Source organism: Leuciscus leuciscus, assembly GCF_965113295.1.
Source record: "Leuciscus leuciscus genome assembly, chromosome: 8".
NCBI lineage: Eukaryota > Metazoa > Chordata > Actinopteri > Cypriniformes > Leuciscidae > Leuciscus > Leuciscus leuciscus.
The window spans coordinates 15,781,858-15,808,052 of record NC_138732.1 but is presented as its reverse complement, the minus strand read 5'-3'; the positions used below and the strand labels follow the sequence as shown (position 1 = coordinate 15,808,052).

The window sequence follows — 26,195 nt, the reverse complement described above, 5'->3', positions numbered from 1 at the left end:
GATACCGATTTTTAGTCTCAAGATTCGATTCAAAATCGATTTTCGATTCAAAAACGATTCTCGATTCAAAAAACGATTCACAGTATGTAAATGTAGTTGACTTTTTCCTGTGTGATTGCAGTAGACATACAATTTAAAAGAAAATAAATAACAAATTAAATGAAGTTTGATAGCCTATTACTTTGTCTTCATAAAAACTTTTGCAACTAAACAGTGCAAAGTGCCAAGCTTTGGCCAGCTTTCGAATACATTTAATTCAAGTTTAAATTAAAACTTAAATACTTTTTTTTTTCTTTTTTTTTACATTTAGCTTTAAAGTGCTGTAGTCAGATTAAACAAACAATACTGCTAAATGTAGTTTAAGGAGTAGGCTATTGACGGCAAAATAGGCTACAGAATATTTCGTTCTGTATTGACAGGTGCAATTTTTGAAAATCGATAAAAAAAATACAATAAGCCTACATTATATCTGCATTTATGTCAAAACCTAGACTTTCAAACATCAAAATGTCATTTATTAATATGAATATTCGTGTCAAAATGACATATTAACATTCTATTTTGCCTGGAAACGCTTCCAACACGCTTGCGTGTCGCGAGAAAAATAGGCGTCGGTTCTATTTCTAGCATGCACACGTTTTCCGCACGACTCGGGCCACACCTGAGACGCGCGTGTCACGCAGGCTGTGTGCAAGCTCTAACCTGTTAACATGGGAGCCGAAATAAAAACAGACACGCCACAAAGCCAGCCAGCCAGCCTTCCTTCTGCTCCGCTTCGCTTCTGCTGCACTTCTTCTTTTGGCTATGACAAGAGTGTGCAGGCGTAAGTGTGTATTCGATGCAGCGCCATCTATGGGAATGGCAAGCTAAACTCATTTCAGGACAATACCAAAAAATGTATATTGCAAAAAAAAAAACAAAAAAAAAAACAAGAATCGATTTTTGGAATTCTATGAATCGATTTTGAATCGGTAACGTTTGAATCGCGATTCATATGTGAATCGATTTTTTTGCCCACCCCTATTAAGCACATACTGTATAACCAATGTTCTAAGGTAAGTAAGACATAACATCATGTAGTTCATTCGATATTTTAATATTTTTAGCACAATAAATTGATAAAAGAATAAATGTATTTCTTTCAAAATTAACAAAAATAATACTGTTGACCAATACTGACGGTGTTGACAAAGGTCCAACTGAGGTTGCAACAGATTTAAATACTAGCAAATATTTTTTCAAACAACTGATTGGCAAGGTAACAAATGAATAAAGCTAATTTTTACTTTATATTTAATTTAATTCAACAATCCTTCCAGTGGTTTGCTTTTCTCCTTTTAGCAGTATAGTATGTCTCTTTCTGGTTCTCCAGTATGCTCACTAGCTCACTTGTTCAGTGTAATGGTAAGCATTATTTTGTGCCACCTTGTAGCAGCAACAGAAATGTTCTCAACGTGAATCCAAAGGATCTGTCTTTAAACCACATAAAATACATACATTTTATTTGTGCCTGACCTGCATGATTTAAGCAGTGGGCAACTAGCGTCAGACATGTTCGCTCTTCATTACATCAGGGTTTGCTATTGCTGTGATCTCATGTGAGTGACAGGATGTCACTCAAAAAATGTGCACAAATAAAAACAGCAATATTCCATTAAAAATGTCATTGTGTCTTTAAAGGGCTGTTTTTTTAGGTTGGGATAATGGTTAGACACTTAGTTGTGATGGTTAGGGTAAAGTGCTAGTGATTGCATTATATCAATGAATTTCCTCATAAATAGTCATGGTGTGTGTGTCTTTGCACATGTTATGTATATAAGGCATGTAAGTCAGGCCAAATATATATGTAAATAAAATCATGAAACAACATAAGAATAATTCCCCATATGCAAAGAATATTATATCACTACAAGTCAACACCATCAGACAAAATTATATATTTTTTCATCTTACCCATGTGTTGTACAGTTGAGCAATTTAGTTTTTTTTTCTATTTCCTATTTTTCAACTAATAACAGAAAGTATCACACTGGGAAGACGAAGTTGACATGTTAAAGCTGTCAACTTCAGAGACTCCACAGAGACTTCTAACTACTTTAAATTCTTAAAACTACATCATAAAAATGATCATAAAAGCTGTTACAGACTAGACAGATATTTAGACAGCTAATCAAATTCTTACAGCTGAGCAATGTTTCACATCTTTACTCATTTGGCTCTCTATGCAGATATCCATTTTTTTCACTTTTGATCCAGACATTTAAGTATGGTGCACATAACAATTAAGCTTGATTGTAATTTTCCATCTAGAGAGGACTGAATTAAAGTCTCAAGTATCTTTGATGACCCTCTTCCTGATTCACAATGACACACTAAATAGCCAGCAGTTTGCTTCATTTCAAAAAAAGGTTTGCTGATTCCTTTTTCAATGGTATGTAGACAGTTTACAAAGCCCATAAAGGGCAGTAGAACCCTTGGGATTGTTTTAATATATACTTGTTTGTTTTGGCTTTTTTTTTTTTTTTTTGGATTGTTAATTGCCTGCTGCTATATCAAACCTTCAGATCAATAATTGTCCAAACCACAGATGACAAGAATGCCACAGTTAGTGATTTTGTTTGATGTCAAGAATAAGTGCTCTTATAGATCCATATGATTAGTCTTAGATTAGGAAGTCTGCTCTTCGGAGATCCAAATCCTAAATGGTATTTAAGAAAAGTGTTTGTGTGAATCTGAATGCGATTTTGGGTGTCAGAAGGTTTTGTGAGGCTGTTGAGAGATCACGGATCTCCCCACACAGTGAAGAGTATGTGCCTGCTCATATCTCAAGCCCTCATGCATAAAGATGCCACTCTCCTCTTTAAATCCAATCTCTGTGGCTTTTATCTGCTCTCACACATGCATTTTCATACTTCTGTGGAACTTCGTTTCCTTTGTGATTAGACACTTGCTCTGTTTGAATTACTACTACTTCACTTGATTGAGGAACAGTTTTATGAACGTTAACACTGACAGACAGCATTTAATTCCTTCAGTACCTTATTCAATCAGTTATGGGCGAGCATCCAAACCAACTTAGTTACTTAAAAATGGTGTTAGCTTGGGCTTTGAAATCAGTGTGGGAGTGAAATGCTGAATACCACATAAAATTTGAGGGTTTAAATTTAGTTATAAACATAGTTATTTTAAGTCACATTGGATGAGCCATGTTGAAGATTAAAATATCTTCAATTTTAATGTGCCTAAAGGCCAATTTATACTTCTGCGTCGAGTGTACGCCGTAGTGTACGTCGTAGGCTACGCACGTAGGCGACGCCGTCGTGAGCATTTATACTTCTGCGAATGTCTGTGTTGCTCTGCAGTTACACCGCCGACGCGGGTGGGTTTTAATGTTCCAGTTCCACTGTGTTTACATTCCTCGCGGCTGTTTTGAGTTTAGGTTTCTACGAGCAATGGCGACTGAAGGACAGGAGTCATACAGATGGCTGTATTTCCGCACTTCTTCAAGCAATCTCTCGGTCACTTGGTCTATTTCCATGGCTCTTCACTGATCTTCGGAATTAAAAAATGGCGGGCGGGCGGTGCAGAGTGCAGAAGATCATTCCGGAAATGCGTAGGAGGAAACGCGATGCTATCCAGCCGACCAATCACAGATCTTGCGGTCCGCGTCGCCGCGACGCGTAGTTACATTTTTGAGGAGGTGCGCGTCAGGGTACGGCGAAGGGTACGACGTATGGTACACGTCAATGCGTATGCTACGCCGTACCTTCTACGCGAACCCGACGCAGAAGTATAAATTGGCCTTAAGTCTATCTACAACCATGTGCTGTCAGGGTTATGTTTTGTTTTGTCCTAGGGCCCTGTTTACACGAGAACGCTCGCGGGTGAAAATGTAAAAATATTTGATCAGATGTGCCTTTCGTTTAGACGGCGACGGCGTTTTTGGGGCTTAAAAACGCAAAAAAGTGAAACCACCCTCCAGAGTGGAAATCTTAAAAACGCTCCTCCGTTGCGTTTCCGCCTAAACGGTAAAAACGCAAAAGTCTGCTAGACAGTGAAGGCACCGATCAGTGCTTCACATTGCCACCTAGCCGCCTGGAGTGCATACTTCATTGAATTTCACACACTTTTGCGTCACCATATGCACGCAGATTTCCCCCCCATAACGCTCGTCTAAACGCAGAATAGAAAGTGATCACTTTTGCGTTTTCTCTTCAGATCGTTTCCGTGTAAACGTAGCCTTAGTTTTCATTATGTTCAGTTGCTATTCTACTTTGACCCAGTTTCCCCGTTCGACTCGTTGATTCATCTCATTCACCTGTACCTTATTAATTAACTCGTTAGCTCCTTTGTTTGCCCTCTGTACTTAACCCCTCAGGTTTAGTCTGTTCCTTGTCCTGTATTGTTTAATGTCTACGTTGAAGATTTTTTTAGGTGTACTATTATACTACATAAACTATCGCTCTTTTTGGCTGTAAATAATGGCGCAAATACCAGTAAATTGACTTGTGCAAACCTTAGTAAATCACCTTGCATGATTCATTTAAATATTCTCCTCCCATATATTTTGCATCTGAAAGGGAAACTCCTACAAATGCATATGCAATAAGGTCAGCCGCAAAAATAACTGACCACACCTTTTCAGTCCCAATTTTTCGCTGCGTTTTTAAGTTCAATGTAAATATTTGAATTTTGATGGCATAAATTGGCATTGATGGATATCATTTGCTTTTGTAGCATTATATAAAAATGTATGATCACTTGTACTGTTACTGAAGCCAGTTTGTGGACGGGCCTCAAATTTAATTGTCTGGTGTTTGCGCTTTGTCAGTCCCATTCTGCTAAGTTGCACAAAATCATACAGAAAACCCCTTCAGTTCGGAACAGTGGGGTTTCACATGGTATCTGGTCCATCTTAATAAACACTTGTGCAGGATAAGGCATCTCAGCACATTTCATTTGTCACTTCAGTTTAATATAAGGTCTTTGTCATGTTTTTACATCTCAGTATTTTAAATAATGCTTCAAGGCTGCACACACTTCATTCTCTGAGGCTGATATTTCTTCCCTTTGGCTGACACATAATTACATTGGAATCTATGAGATTCAAGCAGAATGATAACCTTTCTAGAAAGTCATATTCACCATACAGTGAACATAGAAATCTGGGGTTGCTGGGAATTCCTCGCCACAAACAGCCAAATCCACCCTATTTTTCAAACGTGGAAGTAAGCTAGTTAGTAAGCAATCTAGTATGAATGTGTGAGACTTCTTATTCATTAGATGCTACACACACACACACACACACACACACACACACACACACACACACACACACACACACACACACACACACACACACACACACACACACACACACACACACACAGTGAAACTACTGTTATTTAAAGTGGATTTTCATATTGAAAAATCATGTTTTTCTAAACCTGTTTTGTTCAGTTTCTCTAAAAGTAAATAACACTCATAGAAAAATATAAAAGAGATAATTTTGTTTAAATAGTAAATAGCTTGACACCACAGTATTTATGTGCAGAATACTGGCTAGCTTTACTGACTGCAGGTATAATTGTGGATTTTATTTTAAAAAATATGTTTTTATAACGAAATATAATGCAGATTTTTAATGACATTACAATAAACATTTTTCTTTATTAAGATTAAATGAAACTTTGACTAACAAGATGTTTTCAGTTTTATCTGAAGTGAAAATTCGTATTGAATTTTGTTTATGGTGAAATTAAGTTGCAAAAATCATTATATTGACCTACCAGTAATATTTTGCTATATGCCTAAGGAAAATATAACAATCAAATATATGACCTTTATAATAAATAATGTTTTTACTTTGTATTAATGTTTTTGTCTTTAGGACAATGTATATATATATTTTATTAATATTAAATAAAAATGTAAGGTTTGAACCAAACTATAAATATAATTGATTATATTTCATTATGTGTAAATGAAAAATGAAAACTAATACATTTGTTTGCAACAAATTAGAGTTTTTTTTTTAAGTTGGTCTAAATATATTTTCTCAGTGTTGTAAAAAATAAAGAAAGAAAGAATTACAAATTGCAGTAAATGGTAAAACTATTTGCGATAAAAGAATAATATGATAACAAATACCAATTTGCAACATCAAGCAGCATAACTAACAATTTTTCTATAGTTGAAAGCAGTTGACACCAGAAGCCTTACAAGGTGAAAATGGCCATGCTCGCTCTTACGTTGAAAATAAGGTGAATAGAATTACATATGGGCATGGACGGTCACACAGTTTGCTGTCCTCTTTTCTTTTTTCCCCTTATGTTGACCTTTCTGCTTCTGACCTCGTTGTCTTTTTCCTTCGTGTCAGGCTCTGATGGAGCCTAGCAGCTGTGGTGGATATGAATGCTGAAAGCTTTGCATTTACATTAATAGCTGGACAAGCTCAACTTGACATACAAAGGTCACATTGTAATGATGAAATTACTTGCTCTGGATTGCTCAGTGGCAAAAGTCAGTTAGAGAACAGACTGCCCACCTATAGAAAGTTAAGGTAGAATTCCCAACACTCAAAAAAAGTGTTGTTTCATATCTACAAGCAAAAAAATGTTTAATTCAGAAGTTTTTTCTTTTTTCCTACATGAAAGGACACAATTTTCCTGCTTGCAGGAGCCGCACTTGACAGTGGCAGAAAGCCAATGACTTTTTGAGAAGATAAGTTTATAGACACTAAAATGTTTTTTTCCTCACAGACTCTTTTCAATCTTTCTGTGGCTTATTTTGAGAAACTTGTGTGTTTCTACACATGATAATGCCTTTCCAGTACAACAAGGGAAAGTTAGCATGCCAATTATGTGATCTCACCCTATTTTGTCCCCATTTACATTCTCTCCCATTCTCCTCTTGCTTGAATTTGCTTGAAAATATTTAAATAAATCATTGTGTGGCTTATGTATGAAGATAACCCAGAGTTCTTGTTTACCGGTAGATATTCCCCACTGGTCTTTGGCAGCTTGCCAAACTAATTGTGATAATTTAATTGTCTGTTTTGTTCAATCATTTATTTAAGTCTTTTATTTACATTGATTATGGATACAATGCTCTAAAATAAAATGTATGAATTACATTTGTAAACAAATATTACACACGGTAGAATGATGTGAGAATAACATTCTAAATATTATACCTAATATTTTATATAATATTTAATATTATACATGCAATATAATGACATTTATATAATAAGTACTATTTAATCTATTTATATAGATATATACATATATGTATATATATATATATATATACAGTATATATATATATATATATATATATATATATATATATATATATATATATACACACCCATCTGAATATTATATTAGAGTAACATAAAATGTATTATTATGATTATTAATATATTGAAAAGAAGACTATGATTATCCAGTGTTTTCTGGATATAATAAAATGGGCATTTTCACTTTTAAATAAATGTGAGTATAAATCGCTGTGAAGCTTTTTTTCCTCTGCTGTAAAAATACTCCATAGTTTGAGCCACTTTGACTTGCTTGGATGCACCACACTGTCAAAGTGTCAAAGTATTTAAGTAATTACTAGACTGAACTTTAGTTGCTGGCTGTGAGGACGTCATGGATCAACCGTTACGTGTGGGTTAATAGTATGTTCTGGCAAATAGTATCCACTGTATTGCCTCAGTATACTTTTTCTTTCTGCACTCCTAAGCTTGTGTCTGTTTGTTTTGTCCCAGATGTGTGCTACCTGGTGAAATGTTACAAAATCGATCATTACAAACATACATTTTTCATTAAGCATATGTATTTTTAAGCACTCCTTTTAAGTCTCCAGGGTAGAACATATACTTGAATATAACAACCAGTATTTTCAAGGTTACAGGGAAAGGCATTAAAGGCCATCCTGTCTTGTCTGAGTTGTTGACTTTCCCTCAGTGTTTATGTTGCTGTTGTTCTTTATCGACTGCGTCATCTAGGTTTGTATGAGTAAGAGCCCGTTGTGGAAAATAGCTGTCATGTTGTCATGTTCGTCAAGGAATGATGGTGTTCTTTTGCCATGTAAAGCATTTTAGATAAGGTCCCCTAACGGCTGATATATGAAAAAGGGATGTGAAATTGGTTTACCACAGTGTACTGAAAGAGTAAGTGGCTCCAAATGAAATGCAATGTGAGTGATGCAGCGGCTGAACTTGGAGTCCTGCTGTGATTCTGTATTGACAAGGAGCACAGAATCCCAATGGATCCTCAGATACATACTTTGTTCTGCTCCTTCATAATAATTTCACATTGATCGCTTGAATTTTTGTTTCTCATGCCTTACAAATGACATGCACATTTTAATAAAGCGGAATGCACGAAACAAACTAAGCAGATCAAGTGTGAAATTAACCCAGAATGTGGCCTGGTTAACATTGTGTTTATGGATTCTTGTGTGGTCAGGAGGAATGAGGGATTTAGAGTTCATTTGTTTTTCTCTGATTGTTATTGACGGAGGGAAGAACACTGGTGTATGAAAGTTGAAGAGGGGCTCCTGGAGAGAAACTTAATAGGCACATGTGGGAATTATATGTGATTTCATAAATTCATTTGAATCATAATTTCCCCTCGCTGATAAATCTGTTATAAGGAGAAGGCCAGAACTGAGATGAAGCCAGATAATGAATTTCCGATAAAGGTGTATGTGGTCATGACTTTTTTTCTCAAATGAATGATTTTCACATAGTTTAGTATCATTCTGAGAAGGACGATCACGGGGGAAACCAGATCATAGATGGTTTGAGACTGCATACATTGCAAGTCCTGCATTTGAATGAGTACAGAACATTCCTCCAAGTGATGACCAGAATCTCTAACAGTCAAGTTTTAGACTACCTGGGTCCACCAGTCTCTCTTTATAAATCTGCCAATCATGGTTTTGAAGGTTTGTTTTCTTTTTTGTTGTAGTAGTAGTTTGCTGTTGATGAATGTAGGAGTATGAAAAATAACATTTTAATATTAAATAGCAAATTCCTGTTAATTGAAATATTAGTGCATTAAATGAAGTGCTAATTTAATGTGTTTTCTCAGATACGAAGACAAAAGGCTGTCTGCTTTATTCCAGACATATTTGCTAGTGCTGTCAAGTGTTTACCTTCGTTAGTTGGTGAATTCAAATGACCTTTCCTTGTCAAGTCAAATTAAAATAACTTCCAGAACTGCATCACATTAAGTTATTAGTATTCTGTCATCATTTATTCACTCTCATGTCTTTCCAACCCCACATGATTATCTTTCTTCTGTGGAAATTCTGTTCCTCTCACAAATCTTTGATATGATTTTCGACAATGTTATATATATTTGTTATGTTATACATATAAATGAGTCTGATTCTGACTCTAATGCACATTATTAAATGAGCTGGGATGGTTCCAGTGCTGATGCCCATTTCTAAGGTTCAGATGCCATTAGCCATTGTTCTCACAAAGGCCTTTCTGAGAGCGACAGATCTGTCAATGTACTAAAGGTTTGGCTTCATCTGTACATCTTTGCTCTCTTTAGGGCACACTCGGATTACACCGTGCAGATTTCTTTTTCCTCAAGCTGGTGGTTTCCAATACGTTCAAGGCAATTTTTTTCCTCCCACCTGAGAAATGGTTGCATTGGAAAATACTGCATACCAGTGGCAGCGGAGGCACACTAACTGTAGTGGTCTGGGGAGGGGATCTTCTTTTTTATTATTATTGACTGCTTTAAAATACCCTTTTTTGGTCACTTTTAGACATAACATGTAAAAAAAGAAAAAAGATGATACATACAGCAAAAAAATATATAAATATAATTTTACTCACCTAGCCTTGAAGAAAAAAGTCTATCCTACTGTCCTTTTTAATGTCCATGTTAAAAGAACATGTCCGGTTTAGTGAAGCTGCTTGCTGTAGCCTATATCCAACTAAACTGAAAGGGCTTTAGGATTCTAGGACTTTAGGATTATTTTTTAATTTGTAGCTGCTGCTCAAACATTATCTTTGTGAATTTTTTGGCGATCAAATATTCAATATTACTACTCTCCATAATTAAGCTGTCTGGTACATTTATCAGCAGGAGCAGTTCAAACTGTTATAATTTACGTCTTTATAATGATTGGTTGATATAGCGTCTTCGTGCAACATATTTTTTTTCTCAACACATACTGCTGAAAGTGAAATACTCGATGGTGATTGGCAAATTTTTTGCAGCAGAAGTTAGAATAGCTCTGGCTATGGATTTATCTCCCCCTAACCTTCTCTATCCCCTCAGACTCGCCTTAGCACATTTTTCCAAACACGTTCAGGGAAGAGCAGCGGTGGTTCTGACTTCGGTGATATCAATTACAAACATGAAATATACATTCTGAGACATGAAATGAATAACTGGGATGTTTATTAAATGAATAACTGGGATTAACTGGGATAAATCACAATATGTGTGAATGAAAGCATTAACTTTTGTCAACAACAAAAAATTGCCGTGGTGAATGTGAGCAGAAAAAAAAGTCCAGTTTTCGGTCTGCTATTCCACACCATCAGTTTGCTCTCTCAGAAGAAAACACCTCTCTTTATATCATGCTGATGCCTATGACTCACTACTACAGGACCTATGCAGGTATTCAATATCTGATTTCATCAATTGCAAAATAACATGGCAGACAGTCAGTCCTAGCCAGCAGCCATATCACCCTGTAGCCCAAGACTGGTTGCTCACTCAAGCAAAGCAGGGTTGAGCCTGGATAGTACCTAGATGGGAGACCCCCTGGGAAAACTAGGTTGCTGCTGGAAGAAGTGTTAGTGAGGCCAGTAGGGGGTGCTCACCCTGTGGTCCGTGTGGGTCCTAACGCCCCAGTATACCGATGGGAACACTTTACTGTCAAAGAGCACCGTCCATCAGATGAGACGTTAAACCGAGGTCCTGACTCTCTGTGGTCATTAAAAATCCCAGGATGTCCTTCGAAAGAGTAGGGGTGTAACCCCGGCATCCGGGCCAAATTTCCCCATTGCCCTCTGTCCATCATGGCCTCCAAATTGTCCCGTTAAATACTGATTGGCTTCATCACAGTCTCCTCTCCACTAATAAGCTGCATGGTGGGTGGTGGGTGTTCTGGCGCAATATGGCTGCCTTCGCATCATCCAGGTGGATGCTGCACATTGGTGGTGGTTAAGGAGATTCCCCGTTCTATCTAAAGCAGTTTGAGTGCAGAGAAAATTGTTTATATATATATATATATAAATGTAACAAATTATTATTATTAATATTATTGATTGGATAAAGATGCCAAAAATGGTAGTTAACACTCTTCCTTTCACCAGTCAGAGTATAGAGCTGAATTTTTCAAACAGTTTGCTGTTCAGAAGTTCACTGCAGAAGCAACAGTCTTGCGTACTCTTTGACAGCTAGGCACACATCACAAACTAATGTAGGTTAATTGCTTCCCACCTTAGCTGGATAATTCATTAAGCCCTTTTCCGTTCGCCTCCAACATAAGACGCCCGGTGCTCCCAGGTGTGCACAACTCTTGGCATTGAGGAGTTTTGGGTTTAGCTGAGATTTCACTCCCACCCACCTCCAAATGTGTGGACCGCAGTGCTGAAAGGGAGTGCAAGGATACTAATACATTTGTCTGCTAGATCACTTGAGAGAGAAGTATCAAAGAGTGCTGCTAATTGCAGTGCTCCCTTCATACATCATTGAGTCAAGTGGAAATAATTCAACGTTGCATTCGGATTTGTTTTGCTAAAAGATCCCCTGACACCCCGGAGGAGGAAGAAGAGAAGACAGAAGGGGAGGAGTGTGAGGGGAGGGATGTGTGAGGAGGAATTATATGCAGAGCTGAACGTTATGCTGATTCGGGTTTCGCGCCAGGTCGACTGTGCCATGTTTTTTTCTGCAGATTCATAAGGGAGGAGAGATGGAATGAAAATAATGTAAACCTGATTTACCTTGAAGTTGGCTTTGATAGTTGTCACATGTACATAGAAAGAATATACAGAGTGATTGCAAAAAGCATTTGGACACTTAAGCCGCACTTCAAATGTCTGAACATCTCTGCTTTAAATAACAAAATATCAAACCAAGTGGCATCCGCTATCCATCCATCCAGCCAAATAATTTCTATACACCTATACCTTTCTATATAACTTTCTAAAGCTGTGCATTCATACTTTGTGTGTATGCATGCACAGCTTACGTTTTATGTGTTAGATGCTGTCAATACTTCCATACATTTTATATTTAAACGTACAAAAATGGATGTGTAAATATTACTTGAGAATATCTACCAATACTCAAATGAGATCAGGTTGTGTGTGAAGTTAGACCACACAATTAATAATTATATCACCAGACAGTACTGAACTGTAGTTCTGTGTTTGAACCTGTGGTGTACACTAAATAACTGATGTAGAAAAGCCATTGAGAGCACTCTGCTTGCCAAAGTGCATTTGATTTGTTTAACATAATTGTGTCCTAATAATTCAACTGAACTGTCTTTCTGAGGTCTGATTAATATTCATAAAACAAAACCAGGAATTTTCTCTCCTTCATTTTTGTAGGTGTTGTCCAAGTATCCACACAAAAATCTTGAATATTTCTCTCTCCTTGTCCAAGCTTTTCAAACTTTCCACTTTCATCTCACTTTCAGACTGTTAAGCCACTGGGACATCCTAGAAGGGTAGAAAACACCTCAGAAGACTCGCTTTCACACGTTCACTCACTTTACTCCCACAGCTGTCACAGCATTGCCAGATCCCTCAACACACCATAAGCACTCCCCTTGAGAGATGTTCCTCACTTCACCTGAGCAAACCATGTTCACCTCAGAGAGAATTTTTTGATGCTGCCATTAAACACTCTAGCTACCTAATTCCCTGCGGAGAAAATCATGTGGTGCAGTTTATTTATTAATATATCTGTTGGCTAAAAAAAAAAAATTACGTAAATTATTTTGTATATCCATGCACAAAAACACTGGTGTCTCCTTGTTTGTATCAGTTAACTTAATCCTCTCAACCTCTAAAATAATAAATAAACTGCTGAGTAAATTTGAATAAAACAGGAAAACAGCGGTGTGAAGTGCAATAAGCAGAATTAAAGTTTTCCACAAGACTGGGAAGATGGATTTCAACTTTTTAATTAGACAGTGTCCACGTACCACCCTGCTCTGGATGAAGGAATGTGGGATGCGGCGTCCAATCAGGTAGCAGTTAAACAACATGCAAATGATGGATGTGTAATGGACTTGCAAAGCAGGGAGAAAGTACTGCTTAATATCTTAATGGAAGTCACATAGTTCTTTCACACAAGCATGAAATAACTAAATGGCAGTAGACTTCATTAAGTAGGATCTGGGATAAGCTGTGTGTATATGTGTTTTAAAAAGAAAGTTATAAGGCAGGGAAAGACGGATAAAATCCCATTTATATGAAGATTTGTCTTAATCCTAGCAATTAATCCATTATCACGGTAATCATTACAGTGTCATCAGCTGTTTTCTAATGAATCGGAATATTTACATATCAGATTATTGTTGTGAATCCAAAAATTCCCAAAACCATTCATTTGTAAGAGTGTATGTTCCTGAATTATACAGCAATTGTTGGCTGGCGGTAACAACTTTTGTGTGAGCTCTACACATTTCTACAAACACATTTAGACTAATGGCCTGATTGCAAAGCAGCTGGGGGCCATACTATCATTCCTTGGCTCTCCGGAGTGAGATATTGCATCAATAAATATGGCTAATGGGTGAACATGCCAGGCTAGGGTAAAACACTTCAATAAGAGGAAGACTGAGGATGACAGCTGAGGGATCCATCAGTAGAGCGGAAATAGTTTAAAGATGATTAAATAGCTTGTTATTCGTACACTGGCTCATGATTGTTCACGTCTAGGTGGGAGGGACAAAGAGCAGGTGGGTAGATGGTCACCAAAAATAACTCAAGGTCTGATTAATTTAGCATATTTTTGTCCTTAAGCACTAGTAGTGTAACTAGTGTGTTCATACTAAAATGTAATGATATGTAATATACCAAGAGTGCCCAGATTATGTAGGATACTTGTCCACTCAAACAAGTATTGGACACTTTATACACTTAATGTCCATTGTTTTTGCTTCGTTGCAGAAGGCAAGTTATTTTTGATTTGGTGAAAGTGGCAACTACCGAAACGTGGAGAAGACAGCGCTTTAGAAATGTAAGTTGAATGCTTTATCATCATCACCCATGTGAATAGGTACAATATTTAAAAAGCCACTTTGGGGCACTTTTTATGTATATACGTGGCCAACTTGTTAAAGCTAGCAGCAACCTTATTTCCCTCAAGTGAATGTAAAAACGTTACTAAAAACGTATTCCATTAGAAATGATACTACACCTTGTACATTCATACATTAAATGGCTGAGTACATAGTGTTTACTGAGAGCTGCATGCAATGTATATAATTTGAGGCACAGCTTCAAATTTCTTTCTTTGCAACTGTTTTAGCTATTCCCTGCCCTCTGTATCACTATGGCAACTGTAACCATAGCGCGCTCAGATGTTCATAAAGCGAGGAGTGGAATATCACCCACAGCTGTGCGGCTGTTGAGGTGATGGACGTGTGTGGAGAAGATGAGGCTGAATGTAACTGACTGATTGATTTACAGTTATGTGTGACACTGAAGGATGTGGGCTCCAGATGTGATCCTAGAGAAGCTGACCCCAAGGACTGCGGGGCTCTCTATGGTTTATGAGGCTGTTAACTCTTACTCTGTGTTCCCCAAAATAGAGCTCTACATGACCCCACAGGTAATAGCATATAGAATTGTTCCATTAGCCTGCTGCTTTTGTATTGATCTTTTACTGAAGTGTGAAGTAAGGGTGACAGACGTTTTAATATTTTATTTATTTTTGACTAAATTACTTTTTGTGTGTAACATTTTTGTCAGTTTTAAGACTGAGACTTTAACAGCCAAGACTGTAGATTACGTATTGGTAAGTGTAAATTACACACTGTCAAAAAAAAAAAAAAAGTCTAAACAAATAAAAAATACTGCCAGATTTTTCATGTATACTTGCCAGTACTATTTAGTTGTCTCTTGATGTTATGTGACTTCAGAAATTTTTCACAAGATTTTTCCATAAAAGTATATGATTTTACTGGTTAAATATAATAGATTTACTGTATGGTATACCTCTTGCATCCGAAAAAAATTGACTATTTATATTATATGTATATTTTTTATAAATATATTATAAAAAAGTATATTCTTATCTATTAACTAAACGGATGTATTACTGTAACATTTTTACATTCTATTTCTGTTTGAATCCAATCATTATTTATAGTGCAGTGTGAGGATGCGGTATGGGGGTATCTGTGGTATGAGGGTAGGTGAGAGGCATTCTCCAAACAACGTGCAGTCTCACAGTGTTGACTTACAGTACCGCATTTGGCAAAAAGGGAAATGAGTTGACAGTTTGACTGCTTGTTTGATCTTATAGGCTGGCTGCTGTCAACAGCTGCACACAAACACACATATACACATTTATTCTTATTTTTCATCTGAGCTCATGATTGTACCAAGGTCAAAACATTTTAGACACATGCAATGATCTTTCATCAGACAGAACAGAACAAATAGGCCCTCTTGACTTTTCATCTCACAACTTTCGTTATATCAGTATGCAGGAAACTGGTTACTTAAATGATGAATAGCATTCAGAATTGAATTCAGAATGCTTTTTGAATTCAATTTGTAATTTTAATTGAAGTATAAGAATTTAGTTTAAATATTTATTTAATGTTTTATTTAATACATTAGTTTTTTTGCACCATAATGGAAGCAATTTTCCATAATGCTCTTTAAAATTCAAAACTCATACAACATGAAGCAGGATGGAAGATTCCATCAGTAAATCTTCTTCCTGTCATTCCAATTCAAATTCCAATTCAGCATGATGTGTGGCCATTTCAAATCCCAGCTCATGAACTAGACAGTTCTTAAATGCAAACCTTTGCCAACCATGTGAAGAATACATGAATACTCTGAATGCTATTTTGAACAGAACTTCATCTCTTCAACTCTTGAACAGAACAGAACTCTTTGGGAAAACCAAAGAGAGATATGTCACACGTGTTTATGTGGATTGGAGATCTACTTGTCAGGTTTTCCCTAGATTTATTAAGGGCTGATGATAGGCAAGCAGTGTAGATCTGCCATTATCAATCTCTTCAGAACAGGAGAATCCTTGCCAGCAGCTGAGAGAAAGATGCAATCATAAGCCACATTTCAGTGCTGCTCATTCTTCTGCTCTTTAGAAAGCAGGATTGAACCATCTCTGAGATGGATGTTTAATAAAAACATGCTATAAACCTTTACACATGAGGGGAACTGTGCCTATAATAAATGTATGAGATAAGGGCAAACGGCATATTAATCTTAAATGATGCATGCACATTCATTTTCTTGTGATTGAATGCAAATCTGGTTAAATACCATGAATGAAATTACTTTAACACAATAAATTGAACTAAGGTTGTGCAAATGTATACTTTAGCATAATAAGATCTAAGTAACAGAATTAAAAAGTAGCTAATGTGATTCATCGTTTATCGACATACTGTGCAATATCACTCTATGATGGAGCTTTCATTACCAACCTTAACTCAAGTAAATTCTGATTTGTGGGTTGTAGGAATGGCATAGGAACGTTCTTGACAATTTAATGGAAGTTGGGAACCGGTTCATTATGTATGCACTCTTAGATGTACCATGCTTATGCACACAAACTATGACAGCTGCATTTTTATGGAAGATACCTCAATTTCAGGCATGGGTGATATATATTCATTATGCAAAGTAGAATTTCAAAGTTCCACCTTGTGATTGGACGTATTTGTTTAGTGGTTTTCTATGTCACCTCGGGCCTAACTCAACCAATTCACGCATCTTAAATTTGCCGGATAGCTGTTACAATCTCACGAACGCACAGTAAAGCTTTCACTAGGTTCTTGCTGTCTCAATTTACAGGTTCACCTAAAGAGCCTATACCACTGGTTTTGTTAATATGCAGTGAGAAAAACATCAGCAATGTATCAACTCACATACTGTATGTCACGGACGTCTTCACATAAAATGTCTATAACTTTTAGACAGTAAAATAGGCTTGTGTGAGGTCTTTAAAACGCGCACTGCATTCTCTTTTACACTGCTAATGGTGTCAAATTCTGACAGGGCTCTGAGTGACACGGGCGACGGGGCTGGAATGGGCTCCGAGGTCTGATAGAGGTGCAATTCCATTTCTGTTTCCGCCATTGTCCCTGCAGCACTTCTTCCTCGGTGCGTATCCTCCACAGTCACCTCTCTCCCCCTCTCACTGTTCTTCTCTCCTTGACATGTTCTTTTTCTCCATATCTAATTTAAAATTGGCTGGTCAGCAGCACAGACCTGACCTCTCCATTACATAACTCATAATTGACTTCCTAGAGAATTTAATGAATTTAAGTGTCTCTTTCCCAAATCAGCAGGTTAGCAGGAAGGTTTCAGGGGATCTGAGGCTGGGAACAAGTGTAGGTGTCTCTCTGTGTACGTGAAAAGCCTTTAATGCAATTTTCTCTGCATGCAAATTGACATATCTACGCAGTGATGACTATATCATGAAGTTATGCTTGTTGTAATCTTCATAAGCGCGCATTTGCTGGAGAGGTGAATAATATCAGACTTCAAAGAAATGAAGATGACTAAGTGTGCTTCCAAAATGGGTGACTTTTCCAGCTGCAAAAACCTGCCTGATTGGCTTTGTGGGTTGGTCAGGTATGATGGGCTTAGACAGGCTTATTTAGGATAATCTGTGACATTGCATGAGGGAATCGTCCTCACATGTCGGCAATCCTGACAGCCTGCATTCCTGCAATAGCATACCAATCAGTGGATTGAAAAGCTTTTGGCTTATTCTCTTTATGAGAAGCATATGTGTACATCAATCAGTGTGTGGATGTCTTTCACGGGGGGTCACATTTTACAACTATTTGAAAGATTTTTTTTTTCTGCCATATTTGTAATTTGTAGATCAATAAAGTGATAAATAATGACAATGTTTATGTTTTTTTTATCAGCGCTTCATCTGATGGTGATGCACTTACTGTAGCACTCTGCTGTTGCTATGGTTACGTCCTCAGGGTAGGTAATAAATACGATTTTCATTGAAATACAATACATAAGTAATCATGAAATTAAATCATTTGTATATTTAAATCTGTAAATAATATTAAGGAACTATATCTAAAATTAACTATATAATAATACATAATTAATCATACTCATACAAACTATAAGATTTTGCATTTCTTAATTTATACATTTTTGTTTGTGTTGCAACTGGCCCCATGAAGGCAAACACGATTTCTGTTAACAAGTGTCTGTTTACCAGCTTCTGGTGTTTGAATTTTTTTAACCGGGGCTTAAAATCAATCAGTTTGCTCTGAGCAGAATCAGTATTTTAATGTTTCTGTTCATAGGTTCATTCTGAAACATTACTGTGAGCTAGAATCGTCTGTACAATACAGCTCGCATCCTGACGTTTTTCCCTCTTTTTCTCTTTCTCTGTGTTAACAACTGTGTTTTATTATGTGCTATATGCTTCCATGTATTTGCAAATGGAGGTCTGGGCGAGGATGGTGAGTGAACCCTCTCTTCCATCTGTATCAACTTGCTAACTTTAGAATAGGCTACAAGGGAAAGATGAGGAGAGGGGTGAAGCTGTTCTTGTTCTAGCACTCATCTGTTTTAATGTACACTGTAAATGATTTCTGTTGTTTTCACAGTATTATTGCTGTATTTTCAGTGAAAGTTTACTGTAGAAACAGTTTACAGTAAGTTGCTGTCAATTTTCACGGGATACACCTGGCAACCAATCATCTAACCGTCAGCCGTCAAACTCGAATTTTCCATTTCATCCTGACTGACTTCGAGGACGGAGCACGCAGAACCAGCAAGAACTAGCCAGGTAAGATGTAAAATTGTATTCAAAATCTTAAAAATTTGTATTTCTAAATGTTCCACCACTACAAATGTGAAGATATTCGTTTTACCATTAACTGTTAAGTATCCTAATCGTGGTGAGTTTGAAAGGTAAAGTTAAGGTAACGTTAGCTTTTTAACGCGAACATTCTAGCCAGTTAACGTTAGCCAAATACTAGTTATCACAAGGTTTGATGTTAATGTCAGTTATTATTTTCAAGTTTAGAACAAAGTAATCGAAATGTTCTTGTTTCTGAACACTTGTGTGTAACTTAACGTTAACGTTACACTGTGTGTGTGTTGCCTGTCGCGATCGAGGCCTCATACAACATGTTAACATATAACGTTATAACGTTATAACATAACCCTACCGGTAAGTTATGTTCTACACTAATTGAATGGACAACCACAGTGTTATTAGTCATATTATACATTTTATAACGTCAGTACGATGCACATTTAAAGTGAATACACAGGCAGAGAAAGTCCCGCCCAATGAATTCTCGCGTCTCGGCATTTCAGTTATTGAATAAGGCACTAAAATTCATAAAAGTAATCTCTCTGTGTACGTCTATGCAGTGTTGAATATGTTTTTCATTTCTTTCAGCATGTACAGTTGTTCGAGATTGCAGTGTGCTGAGGATGAGTTTTACTCCTTCATTAAAAACAGAGGTAAGTCATTTTCAGTTATTGAATAATGCACTAAAATTCATAAGTAATCTCTCTGTGTACGTCTATGCAGTGTTGAATATGTTTTTCATTTCTTTCAGCATGTACAGTTGTTCGAGATTGCAGTGTGCTGAGGATGAGTTTTACTCCTTCATTAAAAACAGAGGTAAGTCATTTTCAGTTATTGAATAATGCACTAAAATTCATAAAAGTAATCTCTCTGTGTACGTCTGTGCAGTGTTGAATATGTTTTTCATTTCTTTCAGCATGTACAGTTGTTCGAGATTGCAGTGTGCTGAGGATGAGTTTTACTCCTTCATTAAAAACAGAGGTAAGTCATTTTCAGTTATTGAATAATGCACTAAAATTCATAAAAGTAATCTCTCTGTGTACGTCTGTGCAGTGTTGAATATGTTTTTCATTTCTTTCAGCATGTACAGTTGTTCGAGATTGCAGCGTGCTGAGGATGAGTTTTGCTCTTTGCTTGGCCCTGCCAAGTCTGAAGTGTTTCTAGTTTAATGAATTAAATTTTAATAAAGAATTTTAAACTGACTTCTGTGTGTTGTCATAATTCAGTCCACTCGGAGAGGCGCGGCTCAATTGCAGGCGACTCAGTAGCAGGTGTCTGCGTTTGCTTGTTGTCCGTAGCGTATTTGTTTACGTTTTTATGTTTAAACTACAACGTTTTATTTATTTATTATTACTTCAGTTTGTGTACGGTTGTTTTGCCGTGCTTATCGGGCCCAACAATGGAGATATTCTTCTTCCTATTTTTGACAATCGTGCTGAACATCGCTCGGGGTTTGTTTGTGAAGCCCGACAGGATCCAATACACAAGGGACTTTCTCCTGGGATTTAAATCAAGCAATTATGTGGTGGACCTAGATGCAACTCGGCTATTAAGTCGCGGGGAGTTTGATTGTTTTGACTTTTTAGTCGGTGACAATGCTCCCATACAAAGTTTTAGGTGTCCGGCACCTGGTAAACAAATCAGGAAAAGAGGGAAACGGGGCGGAGTGCGGCAACGACTAAGAAAACTAATGGTAAAGAAACGTCTTCCCCTACCAACGATACTGCTGGCTAATGTCCAGTCCTTAAGGAATAAGACCGATGAACTGCAAACGTGTGTGGCCTCTTTGCGCGAGTTCAGGGACGCTTGTGTGATGGCTTTCACTGAGACGTGGCTGTCTGACACTGACCTGGATTCTACCATGAACATCGATGGTTATGGGGTTCCGATCCGTTTGGACCGTGACCCGGAGACGACGGGGAAGCGTCACGGCGGAGGTGTTTGCCTGTACATAAATCCAAAGTGGTGCAACGGCGCCACTGTGCGCGAACGGATTTGTTTACCGGACATCGAGCTGTTGTCGGTGTCTGTTAGACCATTCTATCTGCCTAGGGAATTTCCCCAAATATTTTTGACAGTAGTGTATATCCACCCAAGAGCAGATATAAAATCCGCTTCTGATGTCATTTTTTCAGTAGCTCAAAAACTACAATCTATCTCTCCTGATGCCCCGTGCTTCTTTCTTGGTGATTTTAATCATGTTAACTGTAAAAAGTCGCTGAGCAGTTTCACCCAGTATGTCACCTGTCCCACTCGGGGGAACAGACTATTGGATCTCTGCTATGGCTCTATCAAGGGAGCCTATAAGTCTGTTGCAGGTCCTCCTTTAGGATTTTCGGACCATAATGTGGTGCATCTTTTGCCCACATACAGACCTGTGCTACATAGGGACAAAGTGCAGGAACGTGTGGTACAGGTGTGGAACGAAGAGAGCACTTTGGCCCTACAGGGCTGTTTTGACTGTACCGATTGGTCTGTTTTTCAAGACTCATCCAACAACATTGATGAACTGACTGATGCAGTATGCAGTTACATCTCTTTCTGTGTGGACAGTGTGATTCCAACTAAGACAGTTGTTTCCTATCCTAATAATAAGCCCTGGATATCTAAAGAACTGAAACATCTGTTAAGGGAAAAGAGGACTGTTTTTAATAGTGGTGATAAAAGTGCATATGCTGCAATTAGGAAGGTTGTGCGAGCTGAAATAGTAAAGGCTAAACTCCAGTATAAAAGGAAAATTGAGTCTAAATTCAGTGAGTCTGATCTCAGATCTGTGTGGAATGGAATGAAGCTAATGACAGGTCTACACAAAGGTACCAGTACTGTGTCATTAAATGGATTTGATTCTGATGAGAAGCTTGCAAATGAATTAAATAGTTTTTATATGAGATTTTCTAACAGTGATTTTAGTGAAAAAATCAGTCACATGTGTGATAATTTGGTTAGTGATTGTATTCTTGATTTTGATATTGATGTATTTAAGGTCAAATCATTATTTAAACAAACTAATGTTAGGAAAAGTCCTGGCCCTGACAACATCAGTGGTCGAGTCCTTAAGTTTTGTGCTGGTCAGTTAAGTGAGATTTTTAAAGTCATTTTTACTCAATCACTTCAGACGCAAACAGTGCCAAAGATTTGGAAACATTCCACAATTATTCCTGTAGCTAAGTGTAAGAACCCCAAGGTCTTAAATGACTTCCGACCTGTAGCTCTCACCTCATTGGTGATGAAGACTTTTGAGAAGTTGATTAAGCAGGAGTTACTGAAGCAGGTAGAGGAGCAGTTAGACCCTCTCCAGTTTGCTTACAGGCCTGGTAGAGGTGTTGAGGATGCAATACTTACATTGTTAAATTTCCTTTATCAACATCTGGAATCCTCAAAAACTCATGCTAGGCTCCTTTTTATTGATTTCTCTTCAGCATTTAATACTATTCAGCCCTTCTTGCTGGCTGAGAAACTTCAGTCTCTTTTTAACTTGAACTCTAATTTAATTGGCTGGATACTGGATTTTCTGTCGAACAGGTCGCAGTGTGTTAGGGTAAATGGTGTTTCATCCTCAAAAGCCCTCACCTCCACAGGCTCTCCGCAGGGCTGTGTTCTTTCACCTTTGCTTTTTATTCTATATACGAATGACTGTAGGAGCAAGTATGAGAATAGGCACTGTGTGAAATTTGCAGATGATACTGTTATAGTGAGCCTTTTGAATAATGTTGAGGATGGGCATGGCCCTGTAGTTGATGATTTTATTGCGTGGTGTGACAACTTCTATCTGTCTATTAACGTTTCCAAGACAAAGGACATGATTATTGATTTTCGTAGATTACAGCACAATGATTCAGAATCTGTTATTCAGAACATGAATGTTGAGACAGTTGATGAATATAAATATTTAGGAACCATCATTGACAGCAAACTATCTTTTGAGAGCAACACAGTTGCTGCTTGTAAAAAGGCCCAACAGAGACTTTTCTTCTTGAGGAAGATGAAATCATTTAGCGTGTGTAGGACTCTGATGTCTTTGTTTTATCAGTGTTTTATTCAATCAGTCCTGACATTTTGTATTGTGGTGTGGTACAGTGGCCTTACAATGATCAACAAGCATAAGCTAGCTAGGCTGGTAAATGTTGCCTCTAAGGTGGTTGGGGTACAGCTACCACAGCTGCAACATATATATGATAAACGGGTCCGGGGTAAGGCTAACCACATTTTAAATTGTTCTGATCACCCACTTTTTGGGGAGTTTAATTTGCTCCCCTCAGGTCGCCGTTTTAGGCTACCCATGTTAAGAACCAGACGTGCCAGGGATTCTTTTATTCCTGTGGCTATTAGGCATCTGAATTCATTTAGATAATATCTTATGAAATTTTTTATAGTATATTTTTATATTTCTGTCATTATTCATTATGTTATACTGACCGTGTATTGTATTGGTTTCTGTCATTGATTCTGGGGAAGGAGTGTCTCTATTGTTGTGTTGATGTGTGTCCTGTGTTGTGTTTATATTGTTGTTGGCATCTGGTAGTGCTCTTATTCTGTTTTTGTTTTAGATATCCTGCTGCACACTAAATTTCCTTTCTAAGGATAAATAAAGTGAAACTTGAACTTGACGTAACATCTAAAAATCAGTAATGTAACTGTGTGAAATATTTTTTGCATACACAACTTTAGCTTTCATTCTTTTTTTAAGTGTGTAACAGATTGTAGTTGGTTATATGTTGTGTAAAAATACCATAATCAATTATACTGCATAGTAACTTTACAGTATTTTAAAATACAGTGCAAAAACAAGCACTGTAATTAATTTTACAGTATAAAAATGCTGTAAGTTATTATACGGTATGCTGTGAAGTACTGTTGTCAGATTTACAGTAATTTTACCGTGGAATAAAATACTGAAGCTTGCTGGATATTTGTTGCCAGTAAGTTACTGTTGATTTTACGTTAAATTTTTTACAGTGTACTCTCCATGTATATATTTATGTATGTACATTTCTCCTTATATGGACTTGTTTTCTCTTTTTGTCTTGCTTTCTATATAATGTAATGTACTGTATATTCTCATTGGATGGTTGCAACACCACCCCTGGACAATGTGTAAAAGCTAACATACAGAAAGTAAACCTGAAGAAGTTTTGTGAACAGAAATTGGCTGCTTGTTCATGACTCCTTCCATAGGCCTATGCCATGAGTGAAAAAAGAGATTGAGAATGAGGCACAGAAAAATAGAGTTATAATCTAACAATTACCATTCCAAAAACAATAAACTTGAGGTTGAGGTTACAAAACTTCAGATGAGGCAGTTCTAATAGTTCACAAAACACAAATCCCTTACATTCGCTGGTAAAAAAAAAACCTTGTAACTCCATAGAGCTTGATTTAGGTAAAATGTTAATAATATAATGACACATGCAAGTGTCAGACCATATATAAAGCCACAATACTAACTTGTTTAATTATGATAAAAAATATTTTAGCCGGTAAATGTTTTGCTGGTTTCAAAACGCATACCACACTGGATATTACCGGTACATGCCACATATTTTCACTTAAATGGAATGCTTTAACGGTTGGTGGCATATCCTTGGAAAAACTCCTGAGATTCAAAAGCTAATGCCAGCGCATTGTCATGGCGACTTACTTACATTTCACTCACTTTGGATGTGTCAACATCACATTTGCATAGGGCATACTATTCTACTAGAGGGAGAGCATTTTCACATTTGGCTCCAAAACTCTGGAATAGTCTTCCTGATACTGTTCGTTGCTCAGACTCGCTCTCCCAGTTTAAAACTAGATTAAAGTCGCATCTCTTCAGCCAGGCATTCATATAATCCTACAGTTCAAACTACAATCCGGCCTCTAGCTCATAAATGCCAGAGGAGAACTGGCCCCCGACTGAGCCTGGGTTCTCCCAAGGTTTTTTTTTCTCCATTAGGTCACCTGATGGAGTTTTAGGACACCATTAGGTCACTTGATGGAGTTTTAGGACACCATTAGGTCACCTGATGGAGTTTTAGGACACCATTAGGTCACTTGATGGAGTTTTAGGACACCATTAGGTCACCTGATGGAGTTTTAGGACACCATTAGGTCACTTGATGGAGTTTTAGGACACCATTAGGTCACTTGAAGGAGTTTTAGGACACCATTAGGTCACCTGATGGAGTTTTAGGACACCATTAGGTCACTTGATGGAGTTTTAGGACACCATTAGGTCACCTGATGGAGTTTTAGGACACCATTAGGTCACTTGATGGAGTTTTTCGGTTCCTTGCCACTGTTGCCTTTGGCTTGCTCAGTTGGGGATATTTTGGGGATATTTAATTTAATTTTATCAATCAATAAATTCCTCTTGAAACAAACTTTGTTGTATTATTTTAATTTAATACTGTGAAGCTGCTTTGATACAATCTGTATTGTGAAAAGCGCTATACAAATAAACTTGACTTGACTTGACTATTTGAAATCCTGATTGGTTGAATGCCAAATTAAAAAATTAAAATTAAACAGTGATAAAATAATGTTATTAACTGGTTACTGGTAATTTCAAATAATTGTATCTGTTCAGAACAATTAAACTTGATTTAAAAAAATTTATTTTCCTGTTAAAATTTAGTTTGTTTCCTGTTTTTGTTTTCATTCCTTGAACTGGTTCAGAGCCCTGTTTAAAACCCAAATTTAAACATTGAAAAAAACAAACCTTTAAGACTCGCCAAACTTTTGCTTACATTTATTTGGAGGAATTCTAGCCTTAATTAAGTGATACAGACACCCCCATTATTCGCACACTGACTTCAACGGAACAAGAATAATTTTATTTTAACCTGGTTTTCCACTTCAGCAAGGTAACAGAAGACATTCAGGATCTCACAACCAACTTTCTTTTTTTGTGTGTGTGTATCACAGAAGTTAATCAACACCCATTACAGAGTGTCTCTGTGAATAAATCTCTCTTAATTAGGATATTTAACCCAGTTTTGGAAATGCATATGCTATCCTGAACACTCCCAATGCCTTATGGCGTTGATGAGAAAAAGATAAGCCTCAGAGTGAATTGGGATTTCAATTAGGAAACAGATAATAATCTCCAGAGCCTGTCTCTTCATTCATACATTACTAAGATAGAGA

At 37.1% G+C, this 26,195-nt stretch overlaps 1 long non-coding RNA gene across 1 annotated transcript in view; it reads left to right on the top strand.

Annotated features, from left to right (window-relative positions):
• The window catches only part of LOC309504939, an 84,501-nt gene that overhangs the window by 55,953 nt on the left and 2,353 nt on the right, over positions 1-26,195 (top strand). The window contains exons 4-6 of the long non-coding RNA XR_014208231.1: positions 17,264-17,368; positions 17,554-17,614; positions 18,145-18,208. This is a non-coding gene — a long non-coding RNA (uncharacterized lncRNA). The remainder of the gene's footprint in view (positions 1-17,263; positions 17,369-17,553; positions 17,615-18,144; positions 18,209-26,195) is intronic.